Genomic DNA, 17,843 nt, shown 5'->3' on the forward strand with positions numbered 1-17,843 from the left:
TTATAGAACTGGGATTACAGGTGTGTAGTTGATTTGAAGTGTGTAATATCACAGGGTGAGAGACTTGGAGTTTAGGATTTTAGAATATAGTAAAATATATAAAGCTAAGATGGAGGTTTTAGGGCAGTAGCTGGTTCTTCTTCACCACCTTCTTCTTCACCACCACCTTCTTCACCTTCTTCATGGGCTAGGGTGGTATTTTGTAATTAGGTTCCCAAGATTCATGAGTTACAAGGTCACGAGTTTTTTTGGCAGATATGAGTTTGGTTCATTTGCATATCAGGGGTTAATTATCCAATTGCAGTTTCAGGTGATGGAGTCACATTCCCCCAGTTTGCTCCTCCCAGTTCACTTTTGTTTGTGCTTTTTGGGCCTGAGGCTGTGAGGTGTCCTTGGTTCTCAGGGCAGGGGGATTGTTCTGTGTGCCCAAACTGTGAGGAGAGCTCACAAACACTGCAGGGAGTTCAGAGCTGCACACTGATGCAGGACAGGAGCTGGGAAATGTAAAAACTAAAATTTAAGGCATCATCCCAGGCTGGATCTGGCTGGCCGAGGTGCCTCCCCCTCCTCTCCCTGCTCTGCTGGCACAGCAGCTCTTTCCAGTCACACATTTGCTGTATGGTCACGCTCAGTGGTGCATGGACGGGCCTGAGCCCAAATCCACCCTCTGTGCTCTGGTGCCCAGCCCTGCCTCTGCTGTGAAACCTCAATAAGAGGAAAGTTGAGAGCTGCAAACGCTGCCAGGGACTGCAGCTTTACTCAGTCACAGAGCAGGGGCTTTTTGGGATGTGTTCTGCAGATTTCCCTCATCCCTGCGTGCCCAGACTCTGCCTGCAAAGTGAACCCATCCCTGCAGGATCAGGAGGAGGAACAACAATCCCTTCCCAGGTTCTGCTGCAGGGAATGTTTGTGCTGGAGGTGTGGCAGCTCAGGGGTGTCCCCAGAGCCACTGGAGTGTCCCAGGTGGGATCTGAGGGCACCAGGAGTCATGGATGGATGGATGGATGGATGGATGGATGGATGGATGGATGATGGATGGATGGATGGATGGATGGATGGATGGATGGATGGATGGATGATGGATGGATGGATGGATGGATGGATGGATGGATGGGGGATGGATGGATGGATGGATGGATGGATGGATGGATGATGGATGGATGGATGGATGGATGGATGATGGATGGATGGATGATGGATGGATGGATGGATGGATGAATGGATGGATGGATGGATGGATGGACGGATGGATGAACAGATGATGGGTCATGAATGGATGGATGGATGGATGATGGATGGATGGATGGATGGATGGATGGATGGATGGATGAATGGATGGACGGATGGATGGATGGATGGATGGACGGATGGATGAACAGATGATGGGTCATGAATGGATGGATGGATGGATGGATGGATGGATGGATACTGATGTTACCCAGCACTCCCCATCCCCTAAACCCCAGAATTACCCTAACAAGCTTCCATCCAGCAAGAGCCCCACTACAGATGCCTGGGAAAGGGCCATTTATATTTACAAAGCATTCAGAATTTGGGGTTTTTTCTCTCAGGAATTTGTCCAGCAGCTCTTTGACCCTGTGCAAATCCCTGCTGTGAGGATGCAGCCATCAGGAGCACCCCCCACCTGCAGGATGTCCTGGTGTTTGTTTTCAGCTCGGTTTTTACAAAACGCTGCCTGCCTGTCAGAGTGGATGCCCCCTGGTTATTGTATCTCTCAGCGGTATCTGTGGTTTTACAGACATCTCCAGGATGTCATTTCTGGCTCCAAGCCACAAACTGAGCAAGATTTGCAAGGAAACACAAAACTTCGCAGTGCCTGCGCTCCTGGCTTGCTGCAAATCACTCTTGCCTCCAACACAAATTTATTTTTCAGCCCTATCCAAACTCCTTGGCGTTGGCTTCGCCTCCCCAAACTCTTTTTACCATCCAAACACAGAGATTTGCTGCAAGGGAAGATAAATCCTTCTGCAGAGTGTCAAAGGACTCCAACCCCCAGCTCCTGCAGGGGCACCTTTATCTGAGCTGGCTGAATCCCACCTGCGGGGTTTGGGGAGGGAAATTCAGCCTCCTCCTTCCCACACATCTCCTACAAACTCAGGCAGCTCTCCCCCCTCACAGCGCTGTTCCAAAGCTCAATTAACTAATGGCCTCAAAGTGCTGCCAAAATGGATGGCACCACAGGAGCAGAAGCTTTTCTAATAACAAAAAAATAAAAGCCACCCGACAAATCCGTGGCTAGAAGGGCCCAAGGTGTCAAAAGAGATGGTCAGCGAGTAAGTGAGATGGGGATGGGATTCCAATTCATCTTCCAGCTGGCACTTGGTTCATTTTTATCTCCCCTTTAGCTCCAGGGCCTGAGAACAAGGTAGGAGAAGGAAATTTTGTTGTGGACTTATGAATGTCTCTGATAAAGAGCAAAAAAAAAAACCCTCCAGGGCACCACAGTGACTCTCCTGTGTCTTTGCTGGTTTTGCTGTTTCTAAGGTAAAATTCAGGCAGGAAAAAAAAACAAAAACAAAAAAACAAAAACAAAAAGTCAGCTGGGAAAGAACTTTTCAGATTAGTTTTTAGAGTCATAAATAAATGCAGAGGTGAGCTAAAGCTGTTATTGTTATTTTACATAGAATCATGGAGTAATAGACTGGTTTGGCTTGGAAGGGACTGAAAATCCCATCCAGTGCCACCCCGTGCAATGGACAGGGACACTTTTATTGTCCCAGGCTGCTCCAAACCCCATCCAGGTAGCCATGAACACTTTCAGGGATGAGAAATTCACAATTTTTGAGTCCAGACAAGTCAGGAAGGTACAAACCTCTCTCCAACTTTCTGTTTAAAATAAACAGAATTAAAATAAACATAATTTTAAACTTCCTGCTTAAAATGAACAGAATTAAAATAAACAGAATTTTCAACTTTCTGTTTAAAATAAACTTACAAACACTGACCCCCCCAAAAAGGCTACGTTTGACCTAAAGCTGTAGAAAAAGATTCCAAAATTAAATGATCAAACTAAGGTTGTGAGTGATTAGTTTAAAATAAAAGGGTGTGATATCAAATAGTAAAAAAGTTCGAATTTAAAGTTTTAAAATATAATAATATATATAAAACAAAAGGCTTAAAACAAGAACTAATCCTCCTTCTTCATAAGTGTAAGTAAAATTATATAATTGAATTAAAAAGTCCACATTACAAACCACAAGTAATTAGTTCTTAAGAATAAAAAGAATTTAAGTATAATTTCTTGATTAAACAATTTATATTTAAAAAACCTTCTAAAACATACAATTCCAGTTTTTTAGTTTATTAGCATAAAATACTATGCTAATAAATATTATGTTGTGTATAAAACTCACAATTTATAAAACAATAACATAAATAAAAACTAATAAACATTGAAATCCAAACAAAAAATACCATCTCACACATTTAATCTCAACCTTAACAAAAAAATAAAATTAAAACTCAACATGTGGGGGATTGCTCTTGGCCACAGGTCAGCAGGGCTGTTGGAGTGATTGGTACAGATAGGTAAATTCTGATTTTACAGATACTCCTGGGTCAAAAGGCTCCCAGCCACACCAAAACTTCACATGTGCCACGTCCATTCTGGGATTTTTGTGCTGAATGAGCGTGATCAGGCCTAAATCAATAAATCACAGCTCGTTTTTGGGTGGGGGTTGTTCAGTGGGCTCTGGGCACTTTAACTCTGCATTTTCTGGCTCTTGTGGCTTTAAATCATAATTTAATGTTGCATTAAGAGAAGGGCTTTTCTTATTTTTTCCCCATTGAAACAATTATTTTTTATCCCAATGAATTAACTCGGAGAAGGGTTTGAGAGTGCCATTTAAAATGTGGGGAAATTGGAGAGACTGACTCAATTCCTATACAAAAATCCACATTTTGGGGTTACTTTAGGGAGGGTGAGCACACCATAAAATCACTTTGTTGAGGGTCAATGATGGAATGAGACCTTTGTAGGAACAAAGATCAGATCCATAAAAACAGAGCAATAAACCCATCAAAGGAGCTTTCTTCGTTTTGTTTCATATGGAATTTTTTTAAAATATGTAAAAATCACAGCTCTTAGTAAAGGGGATTTTCCACCTTTCTGTCCTTCCTTTGAGCTTCACCTTTCCTCAAATCCTCCCTCCTTTGTTCCTGTTCTGAGCAATCCCTGTGACTCCCTCTGCTCCCACATCGAGTGTTTGCCCCATTTCTCCAGTCCCTGACGACTCTGGGGTTTTATTTAATAATCTTTGAGAGAGAAAATGACTTTTTATGGATTTGCAGAGCACTGGGCAAATACTAAACTGTTATTATTCATTTTCCTGCCTTGTGAGCAGGGCTGGGGGGTTACAACTATTGAATAATTTTGTAGAACCACTGTTTTAAACTTTTTTATCCATATCCATCTTATCAGAGAGAGCCAAGGATTCAATGCCCTGCCCTTGGATGGGATTGTGGGCAAGGAATGTGCCCAAGATCACTTATGAAAGTTTCTTTTTTACTTCCTTGGATATCAAGGCTCTTCCTGACTTGTCCAGGAATAAACTGCTCCCAATTTACATCATTACAACAATTAATAGCAGAGATGGAAGATTGCAGAGGGTTTCATGGATAAAATTGTTATAGATTTTATAACAATTTAAATATTATAATATTATAATATTTATAATATGTATACTATAAAGATTGAAAAAACAGGGGTGACAAACTGGATCACAGGGCCCTTTCCAGGCTTTGTATTCAGGATTAGGGCAGGGATTCCACATCCACAAAACTTGTGGAAGACCAGCTCTTGTATTCTTACATAATTTGCAATAATATCTCCTGCTTCCAGTGGAAATGCATCCCAAAAAATACTATTTACTCAGCAGGAAAAGCAAAAATAAAAATAATGGAAGGAAAGACCAGCATGGCAAACAAGCAGCCAGAATTGAGGAAAGATTTCATGGATTGTCTAAGAGAACATCTGGATATATGGAATAATCCAGCAAGGAGCTGCAATCATCATCTGACACTTTTTGTTATTATTAATCTAATTATTAATTAGATATTAATTAATTACTTTCCTACCTCACAGCCTGCTGGACAATAAAAGCTCCTTTTGCTTCCAGCAGCTTTTGGACCAGGACATTTCACCTGTTGCATTTCAGAGCTGTAAGAAAGACACCAGTAAGAGAAAAAACAAAAAAAAAAAAAAAAAAAAAAAAGGCAGAGATAGAGAGTTAGCAGAGTCTGAAAAAAAAGAAAATATTTATGCAAAATAAATGGGGACAAATGTTGAAGCCAGGGATGGTGTTTGCAAAAATTGGCAGCCATTGGCCAACACTCCCTTTCTGATTATTGCTCATTTGTGGAAGAAAATCAGGCATTATCTCCAGGGAGGCTTTCTGAGGTAAATAGATGAGCAGGCATGTCCAGCTGATTTTTGCCATCCCCATGTTTATGTTTCATATTTTTTCCTGGGCACACTTCAATCAGATCCCATCAAAACTCGTGGCAGGATCGGGGGGGTTGGGGCAGAAATGAAGATGAAATGCTGCTCCAGAAAATTTCCAGCTGTCCAAAACTTCATCTAGGAGGAGCTGAGCCATTTGTTGGGCACTTCAGAGCCTCAGGAGGGGGAAGTTTGGTGCAAATTTGGGATTTTGGGATTTTTTGCTCTGTTTTCCCACCAGCTCTCTTTAATAAGAACAATTTCTCAAATCCTCAGGGTGTGTAGGGCAACAGGATTTTCTTTTTTTTTTTCACTTCAGCCTTGAAACCAGGGGGTTGAATTTGAGAATTTTTCCATCTGGGCACATCCAGAGGGACTGGTGGAGCCACAGAGTCTGGATCAGCCCCTCTGCAGAGTCACTTGCCAGCTGTGTCCTCCTCTATGTCACCCAGGAGATTAATGGCTTGAACCATATCCAGACAAAGCCCAGCTTAGGAAAACCTCACCTCTCAAATCAAGCTTTTCATGATAGATGTAATTTTTAGCATATTTTTCTTCAGGATTCCAGGTGAGGTAAAACATTTAAATAGGGTTTTGTTACTTGAAAAAAGGATAATTTGGGATCTGATGGGCATCCCCACAGTTATGCCCCACTCAGAATTTTTCCAAAATAATCTATTGCGAAGGAATTTTGTTCATACAGGAGCTGGGCGTTTTGGAGACAGGAGGAATACACCACTTGCACATTCTTGATCCATCCATCTTTGGACAAGGCTGGATATCATTTGCCTGATCAGGTGGAAGTGATTCTTTGGGAAATTCCTTTTTTTTTTGCATGGTGCACAAGATGAAATCTGGATGAGGAATTCATGAATTCCTCATGAATTTCCTATGGATTTGGTGTCCTAGGGCAAAATAAGTTAATTTTTTTTTACTGCTGAGTCTGGTGGCACAGGGAAAAGGCAAGTCAAGGACTCATCCTGCCAAAGGAGAAGGATCTTAATTTGCTGAATGTTTGCAGACCCTGCACCATGGGAAAGATTTGGGACTTTTACAGCTCCTCCACAAGATGAGTTGGATCTCCCCTCACTTTATTACTGGGGAAGCATCATCCTAAGAGGGTGCCTTGGTGCACTGCATATCTTAAACAGAATTAGATGATTTTTTTAGCTGTTTTATGGGATGCTGTTGATTCACACCTCTCAGCCCTTGGCTGCTCCTGGCTCTCTGCCCTCTGCTGATGAGGAGCAGGGTTGCGCATCTGTCTCTGGCTACTGCCACACCAAGCAGGTCCCTGTGGTATTTCTGGGGTCCCTCATCAAAGGGAGAAAATTATGAATGTGACTCCATGTTCTCAGAAGGCTCATTTATTATTTTATGGTATCATATAATATCATATCATATCATATCATATCATATCATATCATATCATATCTGCTAAACTAAACTATATTAAAGAATACAGAAAGGATACAGGCAGAAGGCTACAAAGAATGATGGTGAAAACTCATGACTTATTCCAGAGTCTCGACACAGCTTGGCCCTGATTGATCATTAATTAAAACAATTCACATGAAACCAATCAAACAATGATCAGTTGATAAACAATGTCCAAACACATTCCAAAGCAGCAAAACACAGGAGAAGCAAATGAGATAATATTGTTTTCCTTTTTCTCTGAGGCTTCTCAGCTTCCCAGGAGAAGAAATCCTGGCAAAGGGATTTTTCAGAAAATGTGATGGTGACCACACACACAGATGAGATTTGGTTCTGTCCTGCATGGCCCACAGGAATCACAGCTCCCCAGGTATAAAAGCACGAAGGAAAAAAGTAAAATAACAGGCTGTCAGTTTGCAGGGAGCTGGTGGGAGGCACTGATGTTGTTCTGCCAGCGTTTGTGATTTCCCTGTGGCCCCACAACATCTCAGGGTGTCTTGAACCAGTGGAAGGTTTTTGTGTGGAGCAGAAAATTTTGGGTGGATGTGGCTGAGGAGCAAAGCCAGCACAGGTGAGCCCTGCAGGCTGTGAAGCCAGAGGGCTGCAGAAGGACCTCAGAACAGTTCAAACCCTGAACTGTTTTCCTTTTCCACTCTGGAGTGGCGATGGTGAGATGAATGGCTGGACCATGCCTGTGTTCTCCAAAGTCCCTCTCTGCAACGACTGATCCCTGAAGATTATCCCTACATCTTCTTCAAGCTCTTTGTGTTTAAACATTTCCTTTACAAAGGCAGCTTTCAAGCCTGCATTTCAGAAAAAAATATTAAGCTGTTTTGACAGAGAAGAGACATGTATCAGAAAGGGTTTCTCTCTGCAGCCTCAGACCTCCCCAGCTCCTATTCATGCTGCTTTTGAGCATAAGCAGAGGCTGCTTTTATCTGTCCAATGCATTTCTGTTGCTGTGATCATTTCTCCCCTGGGAAAGGTGTCTGTGGCTCTTTCCACCACCACAGAAACACAAAAGACCCCTTTCCTTTTTTTTTTGTCAGGGAGCCAATGTGGAGAATTTCCTGCTCTCTCACTTCTTGGGGGTAGGGACTGACTGGGAGAGAACATCTCAATTGAGTTTCCCCAGATGAAACGCCACTTACCTTCCTCTTGCCAATGCCCTGAACACCAATGCTCCTCAAACACTGTGTTTTCTTCTTTGTGGTGGGAAAAAAAAAAAAAAAAGAAAAATAAAAAAAAAAGAAGAAAAAAAGAAGCAGCTTTGCTGATTTGTGGTTTAGAACAATGTCCAACCCCCATATCTCCAGCAGATATTAAAGATTGCCAAGGTGCCCTGTGGATGATAAATCACCCTCTAACCTCAAGCAGAGTTGGGTGATGGCTCAAAGTGCAGGGAAAAGGAGGGCAGGGGATGCCAGGAGAGCAGAACCCAGGCCCACCATGAGTGGAAGGCTCCATCCTCCCTCTGTGGAGTGCTTTCCATCTGGGTGTAAGTGAATTATCCTGCTGGGGCTGATAGCCCCACTCGGCAGCCTGCTTGCCTTTAATGGGTTGATAAAAGGATGGTGACAAGGAGATTAATAGAGATAAGACTCCAGGCTTCTTGCAGGAGAACCATTATCATTAACAGCATTAATTAGCCCATAATACACTGTACAAAAACACCAGATCCATCCAGTCCAAAGGGAAGCAACCTGACAATTGTCAGTAATGTGATAGCTCAGCATTAGCATGCGCTGATCATTGAATATCTTTATCATCCTAACCTGGCCTCTGGAAAAGGGAAGAATTCCCAAGGCTGCCTTGCAGGCAGCATCTCCAGCCAAGTCATTAAAAAGATACATGATTATGGAAGTGAGAGCTGCAAGGATGGCAGCAGACTCCAGAAACCTTTGCTGTCAGGCCAGCCCATGCAGGATCAGTCCAGTTGAGCCCTCTGGAAACATTTTTAAAGGCACATTCAGGTGGACTGAATTCCCTCTAAACCTGACAGCATTTCCCAGCAGAGACTGGCAGGGCCTTTGGAGAGACTCCTGGAGAGATGTGATGAAGAGAGGTGGAGACATTAACCCATAGGAAATCACAGGTAGAGGTAGAATTAGAATAAAAATTAGAATTGGAATAAGAATAAGAATAAGAATAAGAATAAGAATAAGAATTAGAATTAGAACTAGAATAAAATTACAATTGGAATTGGAATTGGAATTGGAATTGGAATTCAAATTAACCATTTCTCTGTAGAGATATAGATAGACTTTGAGTATAGCTCCAGACTGAGGGGTTACAACCTAGAATTAAAATTAGAGTTAGAATTATCTATTTCTCTGTAGAGATATAGATAGAATTTGAGTATAGCCCCAGACTGAGGGGTTACAACCTAGAATTAGAATTATCCATTTCTCTGTAGAGATATAGATAGAATTTGAGTATAGCCCCAGACTGAGAGGTTACAACCTAGAATTAGAATTATTGGAATTGGAATTCAAATTCTAATTCGAATTAGAATTTTCTATTTCTCTGTAGAGATACAGATAGAATTTGAGTATAGCCTCAGACTGAGGGGTTCCAACCTAAAATCAGCTTCATCATCCTGGATGTGCAGAGATGATAAATTATATGAAGGCAGAGAGAAGCGTTGCCCTGTTACCCTTGGGCCAAACTCCAAGGCTGGTGCTAAGGAGAGAAATGAACTGGGGAATCAGTTTGGGTTTAAGGTGATCAGTTTTCTTTGCAAGAAATGTATCACAGAATCACAGGTGAGCCCCTTGGATCAAAGCTGAACCAGGGACATGGCTCATGCTCAGCAGAAGTTTATCCCCGCTGAAAAGCTCTAATCAGGGAATCTCACAGCCATCCCTGTCCAGCCACTTCAGCATTTCACTGTGAACATGAATTCCAGTGTCTCCTAGGATCCAAACGGAACCTTTTTGTTGCTGAAAATTAAACTCACTTCTTATTTTTCTCCTAGAAAAACCAGAGTTGCTCTCATCACTTTTTCAAGTATCTCCAGCCTCCTGGAAGACTATTATTCCATCTCCACTTGGCTTCTGTTTCCTTGGCTGGAGAAATACAATTCCTTCAGCCTGTTTTGCTGATGCCAAAAGCAATCAAACTGCAAGAGAGGTTTCCCTCTGAGCACAGAGCCCCTCTCAGCCAGGAGCCCTGAGACTTTTTTTCATGAAGCTTTCCTGCAGGCTGCTTTTTTCCCAACCATTGAGAGGAACATGGAATTTGAATCCAGCTGCTCCTGGTGTCCCAGCAGCCTGAGGAAGGATTTTGGGAGGTCCTGGGGGGGGTTAAGCTGATATCCAAATGGATTTATATCCATTTATATCCAGCCTGACCCTGGAGGTTATCACAGGATTTTGCATCAGCCATTGCTTTGAGATTACCTCTCCAGGGAGCTCCCAGAAAAAGGCTGAGAGAATTTTAAATTCAGAACCCCATTATTTTATTTTTTAATAATTTTTTAATAATTATTTTATTTTAATAAAAACTCAAAAGCAACATCTCCAGGAGATGTTTCGTCCCAGATGCTCAACTTAGGCTGGAATGAAACTCTGCTCTTTGTGGAGAGAGACCCAAACGTTGTTCAGCCTGGATGTCCAACCTTTAGAGGAATTACACTTGATGAGACTTGAATTACACTTATGCGTGTCTTATTTTAATTTTCTTGTCTCACAAACACCTCTGGTCCAAATAGAAGGAAAGGCTTGCCTATTTATTTATTTATTTATTTATTTATCTATTTATTTACTTATCTATTTATTTATCTATTTATTCATTTCTTTGTTTATTTATTCAGTATAGAGACAATCTTTTTGTTCCCTGTTCCTTGGGTTGCCACCCTTTTTATATCTAAAATTATTTATTTTGCTTTCTTTCAAATGGCTCCAGTCCAACCAGAAGGAAAGGGTGATTTATTTATTTATTTATTTATCGAATTACTTTTTGATGTAATTTGTCATACAGGCAATGTTTATGCTCCAAATTCCTCAGGATTCAGCACTTTTATGTCTAAAAGCCTTTATTTGGCTGTCGAAGTGGGTGTTGCGACCAAACCAACCCTTCCAAGAAGAGCATGACCAGCCTGTGCTGGTATGGTGAGATGAACACAGCCCAGCAAGGCTTTTGCAGCTCCATTTCCCAGCTCTTCCATTTCCACACTGTCCTTCCAAGAGGGAATTGTCACTGTAGGACACAAAATAACACAATGTGCTCACACTGCTGTTTTCAAGGTAAAAAAGGGGAGTTTATTTTTTGACTTCAACATTTATAGTTTTCTAAAAGTGACAGTGGATAGGAAGGTGACAGTGCCACCTCTCCAATGACAGTGGACAAACCAACAGCCCAACAAATTTCTTATCCTCCATGAAAGAATGCAAAACAATAAGTTATTTACAGAAAGTGTGTGAGAAAGCTCATTACAAGAATGTAAACATCAGAAGGCTGAGAAAATCTTAAAAAATCAGAGCAACAGGAACTGGCTTCGCAGTGGCAGGGAAGAACTGTGCTTATCTGTAGAATTCTTCTTCACTCAGGGTCACCAAATGTGGTGGTGTTCACAGGGGTCCCAGGATGAGGGAAGAGATAAGAATCGTGACTCCATGTTTCAGAAGGTTGATTTATTATTTTATGATATATATTATATTAAAAGAAAATTATATATTAAAACTACACTAAAAGAATAGAAGAAAGGATTTCATCAGAAGATTGGCAAGGAATAGAAAAGAATGATAACAAAGCTGGTGACTTTCAGAGAGTCCAAGCCAGCTGACTGTGATTGGCCATTAATTAGAAACAACCAACATGAGCTCAATCACAGATGCAGCTGTTGCATTCCACAGCAGCAGATAATCATTGTTTACATTTCGTTTCTGAGGCCTCTCAGCTTCTCAGGAGAAAAGATCCTAGCAAAAGGATTTTTCATAAAATATCATGGCGACACTCATCCATACCATTGTGGTTTTGGGTGACACAGTTGAGTTGTGGGATTGGAAGTGCTGGGTTAAAGGCTGGGTTCCACAATCTGAGGGGTTTTTCCCAACCTAAACAATTCTCTGATCTCACCTGTGCTTAAGAATCAGCTATGGAAGCATTTCTAGCTGTCCAAATCCTGAAAATAAAAGCTCATTCTGCTTGGGAGGAAGGGAAGAATGAAATCTTCCTTGGGGGGATGAAAACTGTGGGAAATGAAACAGAGCAGGCAGCAGAAAGACTGACAGCCAGAGCCTGCTGGATCTATGACTATTGACTGCAAGCTTGGTTAAGGTGGCAGTTCCCAGTTATAACATCACCCACCTAAAAGCAGAAAGGAAATATCAATAATGAAATGGTAAAAGCACTCAAAAAAAAAAAAGAAATAAAGAAAAAGAAAAAAAGAGCAGAGCAAGGCTGGGAAATAACAGGACTGCACTGATTAAGACAGACAGAAAGTGATGGTGCTGCAACAACTCTTGGCAGTGCTGGGAATGAAAGTCTACATTTCATTGTGAAAAAAACATAAAAGGAGATGAATTTGTTCCCGTGCTGCCTGCAGCTTTTGGTAGGCTGTAAAACAGTTTGCCTGCTTTCTCTGGAGGAATTGCTTTGAGCAAATATCCAAGTCAGGAGGGTTATTCCTTTTTTTCCTTACAGAAAATACCTGGCTATAGGTCTATCCTAGTAGTACACCTACTCCTCCAGTTCTGGATGGACCCACAGCTCTCCATGTATTTTATGAGGTCTGAAATGGCTGGAGGTCAGTGATTTCTGAAGAAAACAAATGAAGCAATTGGTTCTTGCTGCTTGGTGCATATTTCCCACTGCTTGAGGAGAAGATTGGCCCTGGAACTGTGAGCGTGCATCAGCCTGGGAGGGAGCAGGGGTCAGGCAAGCCCAGCATTGCTGTAAATAACAGGGAAAATTATCCCTTTGCATGGTGCTGGGATCCAGGGCTTATTTCCCTGGAGCTCCACATGTCCCATGTTATTTATGATCTTTAATGGCCCCATCCCAAATGGTGGCTGCTCCACAGATGGGCCTGGTTCCCCAAAGGGGACTGTCCCAGGAGCTGGGCAGCACCATCCTCCTCCTCTTCCTCACTGTGTTAATATCCAGGGCACCCTGGAGGAGCTCCTTGCTTTGGGGTCAGGCTCAGCCCTTTGATATCTTGAAGAAATACTGGCTGTGCACAAGACTTGGAAATTATTTTGAAGCGCAAAGCAAAGCCGTGTTTTGTGCAGAGTTTCCTTACAAGAGAAGTTTTTAAGATTGTGGTTTTCCTGTACTCAAGATCAGCACCCTAAATCCATGGATCTCCTCCCCTGTCCTCTGGGGGCTCTCAGCATTTTGGGGGCTGAGTCGGGCTGCCCCCAAATCAGCCAAGTCTGAGCTTTATAGGGTCATTACCCTTTTTGTAAGGCTTTGGAAGCCACTTGGAAAAAGAGCCACTTGGTTTTTGTTGGGATTTAAATGGTTTTGATCAATAATGGGGAAATAGGATCAAAATGGGATCAAAAATGGGATCAAACTGGGATCAAAAATGGGATCAAAAGTGGGATCAAAATGGGATCAAAAATGGGATCAAAAATGGAGCAGCTTTTTCTACCTCCTGCCCCTTCCCTCGATCAGCACCTGCCCCAGGAGGAGGAAGATTTAATGAATTGCAAGAGGATGGGTCTGGCCCTGCTTTTTTTTTATGGAGAAATCCATGGGTTTCTCCATAAATTCATGGATTTCTTCCCCTGACATCTCCAGATCTGTGCATCTTGCTTACAGAAAAATTTCACAAAATTTCTGTTCCTGATGCAAAATCAGCTCAGGAAACCTCAGCCTCCCTGTGCAGCTCCTTTTCCCCACACCCAAAAATTGGCCCAGCACAGCTGCTTGTGGGACCACACCAAAATCACATCCCTGAAACATCTGGGCAACAAAAATACCTGCTGGGGGTTGTTTTGTTGGTGCTCTCTTGGATGAGATGTTGTGCATTTAAGGGTTATTTTCAATCAGGTTTATTCAGCAGATTTTCAAAATCATCCCTACTCAAAATACCAAGTTTGTGATGGCACAAAATCTCTCCTTCCCTCCTGAGGTGAAGGCAGCTGCTCTCCCTTATTTTTTAGCACAGACCAGCCCCTGCAGTCCCAGGCTCAGGTTGGATATTTGAGAAAATTTCTTCCCTGAAAGGGTTTTCCAGCCCTGGCACAGGCTGCCCAGGGAAAAGGTGGAATCACCACCCCTGGAAATGTTCAAAAAATGTGGAGATGTGGCACTTGGGGATGTGGTTTAGTGGTTGGGCTTGGCAGTGCTGGGTTAATGACTGGACTTAATGATCTTCGAGGTCTTTTGCAGACTTAATCATTCCGTGGGTAGCCTGTAAAAGAGAGAAAAAATCTGTTTTACCAGGGGAATATTTCCTCAGCTGGTGTAAAAAATTGTAGCAAAGCATTTCCAAAGGATGGATGATGGCAGCCCAAGGATTTCCCACCAAGCTCCACAAATTCTGGATGAAATAAGCACAATTCATTGCAAGTCCTTAGCAAAACAAGCACACAGCTTGGTGCTTAAATTCCCCCACCACCTCAGCTGTTTTTACGTACAGCCAGCCAGCTCTGTATTTATTTTCCCAGCATCATCCCCTGCTTGTTTTACAGGAGCAGGGCTTGACACAGAGGGTGTCAGGCAAATAACTCGCCCAGTGCTTAAAAAAATACCAGAAAAAAACAAAAACAAAAACAAGTCAGGAATCACAGCCTGGCACCGTGCAAATAAACACATCAGTCCTCTGAAAAACTGTGGGTGTGGGATTTGGGGGAAGGTGGGGGATTGGGAGCAGGGGGACAAGGAAAGGAGATGAGTTCAATGAGTGTGAGTGGCTGGTTTGTGGGGGCTGCATCACACAGGCACAGTCATCTCCCCTTAAAGCAGTCTGAGTTTCCTTTGCTCACTACCAAGGCAACAAATCCCTGCAGGGAAGCAGGGTGAGCTCCCATGGAGTGGTTGTAAACAGCAGTGAGAGCAGCCACTTGTAGTGGTTCAATGGCCAAGCCCAGAGCAGCTAAAAAATACAGGAAAAAACACATTTTTGGCATCTAAAACATCTCCCTGCAGAACCCTGGGGTGGACCTTGTGAATACCCAGTGCAGGGTGCCCCTGTGAGGGACAGGGAGGGTCAGATGTGCTGCTCAGAGGGCTGAGGGATGCTCAGTCACACTCAGTGACCTGTGCTGATGGTGCTGGCTCTTTTCCTGCTCACATCTGACTCCAAACTCCTCTCCTTCAGCTCAGCTGCTCTGAAAACTGAGCAAGGAGAGGTGGTTTGGAAGAAGCAGGGAGCAGAGGGAGCTGTGCAGGGCTTCCCGTTAGTGGTGATGGTCTGACCTGTGGGCACTGCAGGTGTCACAGCCTGGGCTTCACCCTCAGCAGCCCAATCTGGGGCAGGGACTGTCCCCACTCATCCTGGCGAGCCAAAACACAGCCCTGTGACACAACAAGGAGAGGGGCAGCTTTGCCTGTTGTTGGGGAAGATGAAACAGGAAAGCCTTATAAATGTAATTGTCTGGCAAAAGATTTTGAGAATACAGAAACTATAAGCGAGATTGAAATGAAAGCAAGCTTTGAGATCCTTTAGTTACTGAACAACTGGAAAACAATGGTGTGGCCAGCTGAAGGTAATCCCCTTTTGATGGAACAACACCCTCTGCTTGCAGACAGGTCCAAGGGTCAGAGCAGACCCTGCAGCTTGGCAGAAGGGGCCCAAAGAGGAGTTTTTAGGGTTTAAAATGTAACACAAGATGGTAATGTAATGATTCTTACAGGCTGTATGTAAATGCGATAGGATTTGTATATTGTACTAGATTGGTTGGTGAGAATTAGAATATTCAACACAGTAGATGATTTATGGTATTGTGACGGGAACTTTGCCCTCTTACCTCTTGTCTCTTAGCTCTTGCCTTTTATGCTCTTACCCCTTTTACTCTCTTGCCCTTTTACTCTCTCACCCTCTCATCCTCTCTCCCCTTCTCTTCTCTCGGGCCTGCTCTGAGCTGTGCCTGGGAGCTCCCAGCATGGCCCTGCACCCAGGCCCTGTGCAATAAACCCCAAATCCCAGCATGGCCCTGCGCCCAGGCCCTGTGCAATAAACCCCAAATCCCAACAGGGCCCTGCACCCAGGCCCTTTGCAATAAACCCCAAATCCCAGCAGGCCCCTGCACCCAGGCCCTTTGCAATAAACCCCAAATCCCAGCAGGGCCCTGCACCCAGGCCCTTTGCAATAAACCCCAAATTCTCAGCCCTGGATTCAGAGATCTCTTGTCTCCATCCATCCTGACCATCCTACCCCCGATGCTCTTACAGCCTGTCACCTCTCCCAGCAGGGAGAGAAGGGCTGGAGCTCAGCTGGTGGAGCTGAGCATGGCTGGTGACCCCCTGGCCTTTGCGACAAAGTGTGCTCAGCCCTGGGGCTGCAGGGCTTGGACACCTCTGGCTGATTTATCCAGAGGCACCAGCACAGCCCAGCAAGGCTCCAGCCCCAGGAAGGCTGTGGAAGATGGATAATACAGATATTAATGGGCCATGGGGGAAGGCAGCCGGAGATGTGAGGAGGATCTGAACCTGGACTGCCTTCTAAGTATAATTGTGCCTTGTCTGCTGGATGGAGGGATCTGAACCTGCAGCTTCCAGGGCTGGGAGCACAAATCTCAGGGGCTGTGGGGAAGAGTGGGGGCATGGCTGCACTGCTGAACCACCAATGGAGGGGTTCAAAGCTGCATCTCCATCCAGACATGCCCAGTTAGCAGCAGGAACAGAGGAGAGCATCTCCATGCCTGTGGTACTTTTGGAGTAGGAAAATTCCTTCCCCCTATTTCATGGCAGGAAAAATTCCAGATTTCCTTCCCCGTGGCAGGAAGGAAATGATGAATCTGAATTGATGTTCTTAGAAGGCTGATGTATCATATCATATCATATCATATCATATCATATCATATCATATCATATCATATCATATATCATATCAATACTATACTAAAACTATACTAAAGAATACAGAAAGGACACTTACAGAAGGCTTAACAGATACTAATTAAAAACTCATGACTGACTCCTCAGACTCCTGACACAGCTTGGTTCTGATTGGTCATTAAGCCAAAACAATTCACATGAAATCAATGAACAATCACCTGTTGGATAAACAATCTCCAACCATATTCCAAAGCAGCAAAACACAGGAGAAGCAAATCAGATAATTATTGATTTCATTTTTCTCTGAGGGTTCTCAGCTTCCCAGGAGAAGAAATCCTGGGCAAAGAGGATTTTTCAGAAGATATAACAGCGACACGTGCCCATCCTCATTGTCTGCCCTCAGGCAAGCCTGAGAACAGCAGAGAATTTCCTCCCCAACACCTGGGTGGGTTTGGGGTCCCCGTTGGCACAGCCCCTTGTTTGTTCAATCCATGGGTGCTAAGGGTGGCTTCCTGTCCCACCAAAATCCAAACTGATCCCCTGGTCCTCCCTCAAGACAAACAACCACAGGTAATGCAACTGTCATGGTTCGACACTGGTGCAATGCCAGTGCCCCATGAAAATATATTCTCCTTAATATCTGCTGTGAGATGGGACCAGGAATAGAGCAAAGCAGGTTCAAACTTAGAAATAAAGGGGGAAAAAAATCTTTATTAGCCTACACCTATTATAAAAGGAACACACACAAAATTCAAAATGAAAACCTTCCGAAACATTCCTCCTCCCCCCACCCGGTTTCCACCCAAGCACAGTGAGACAAAACCTTGGATTCTCAGACAAGTTACCACCCCTCAGATAATCAACTCCCAGTTCATCACCACCTCTCAGATAATCAACTCTCAGCGCATCAGGGAGAGAGGAGTCCCTCTTGTACCACAGGAGATACAGTTGAAACCGCTTGTGTTCTCAGAGACACATCCATGTCTTCAGTGGC

The sequence above is a fragment of the Melozone crissalis genome, unplaced genomic scaffold (assembly GCF_028551555.1).
Source record: "Melozone crissalis strain CALT ecotype California unplaced genomic scaffold, PUWL_Pcris_2 ptg000110l_1, whole genome shotgun sequence".
Taxonomy (NCBI): domain Eukaryota; kingdom Metazoa; phylum Chordata; class Aves; order Passeriformes; family Passerellidae; genus Melozone; species Melozone crissalis.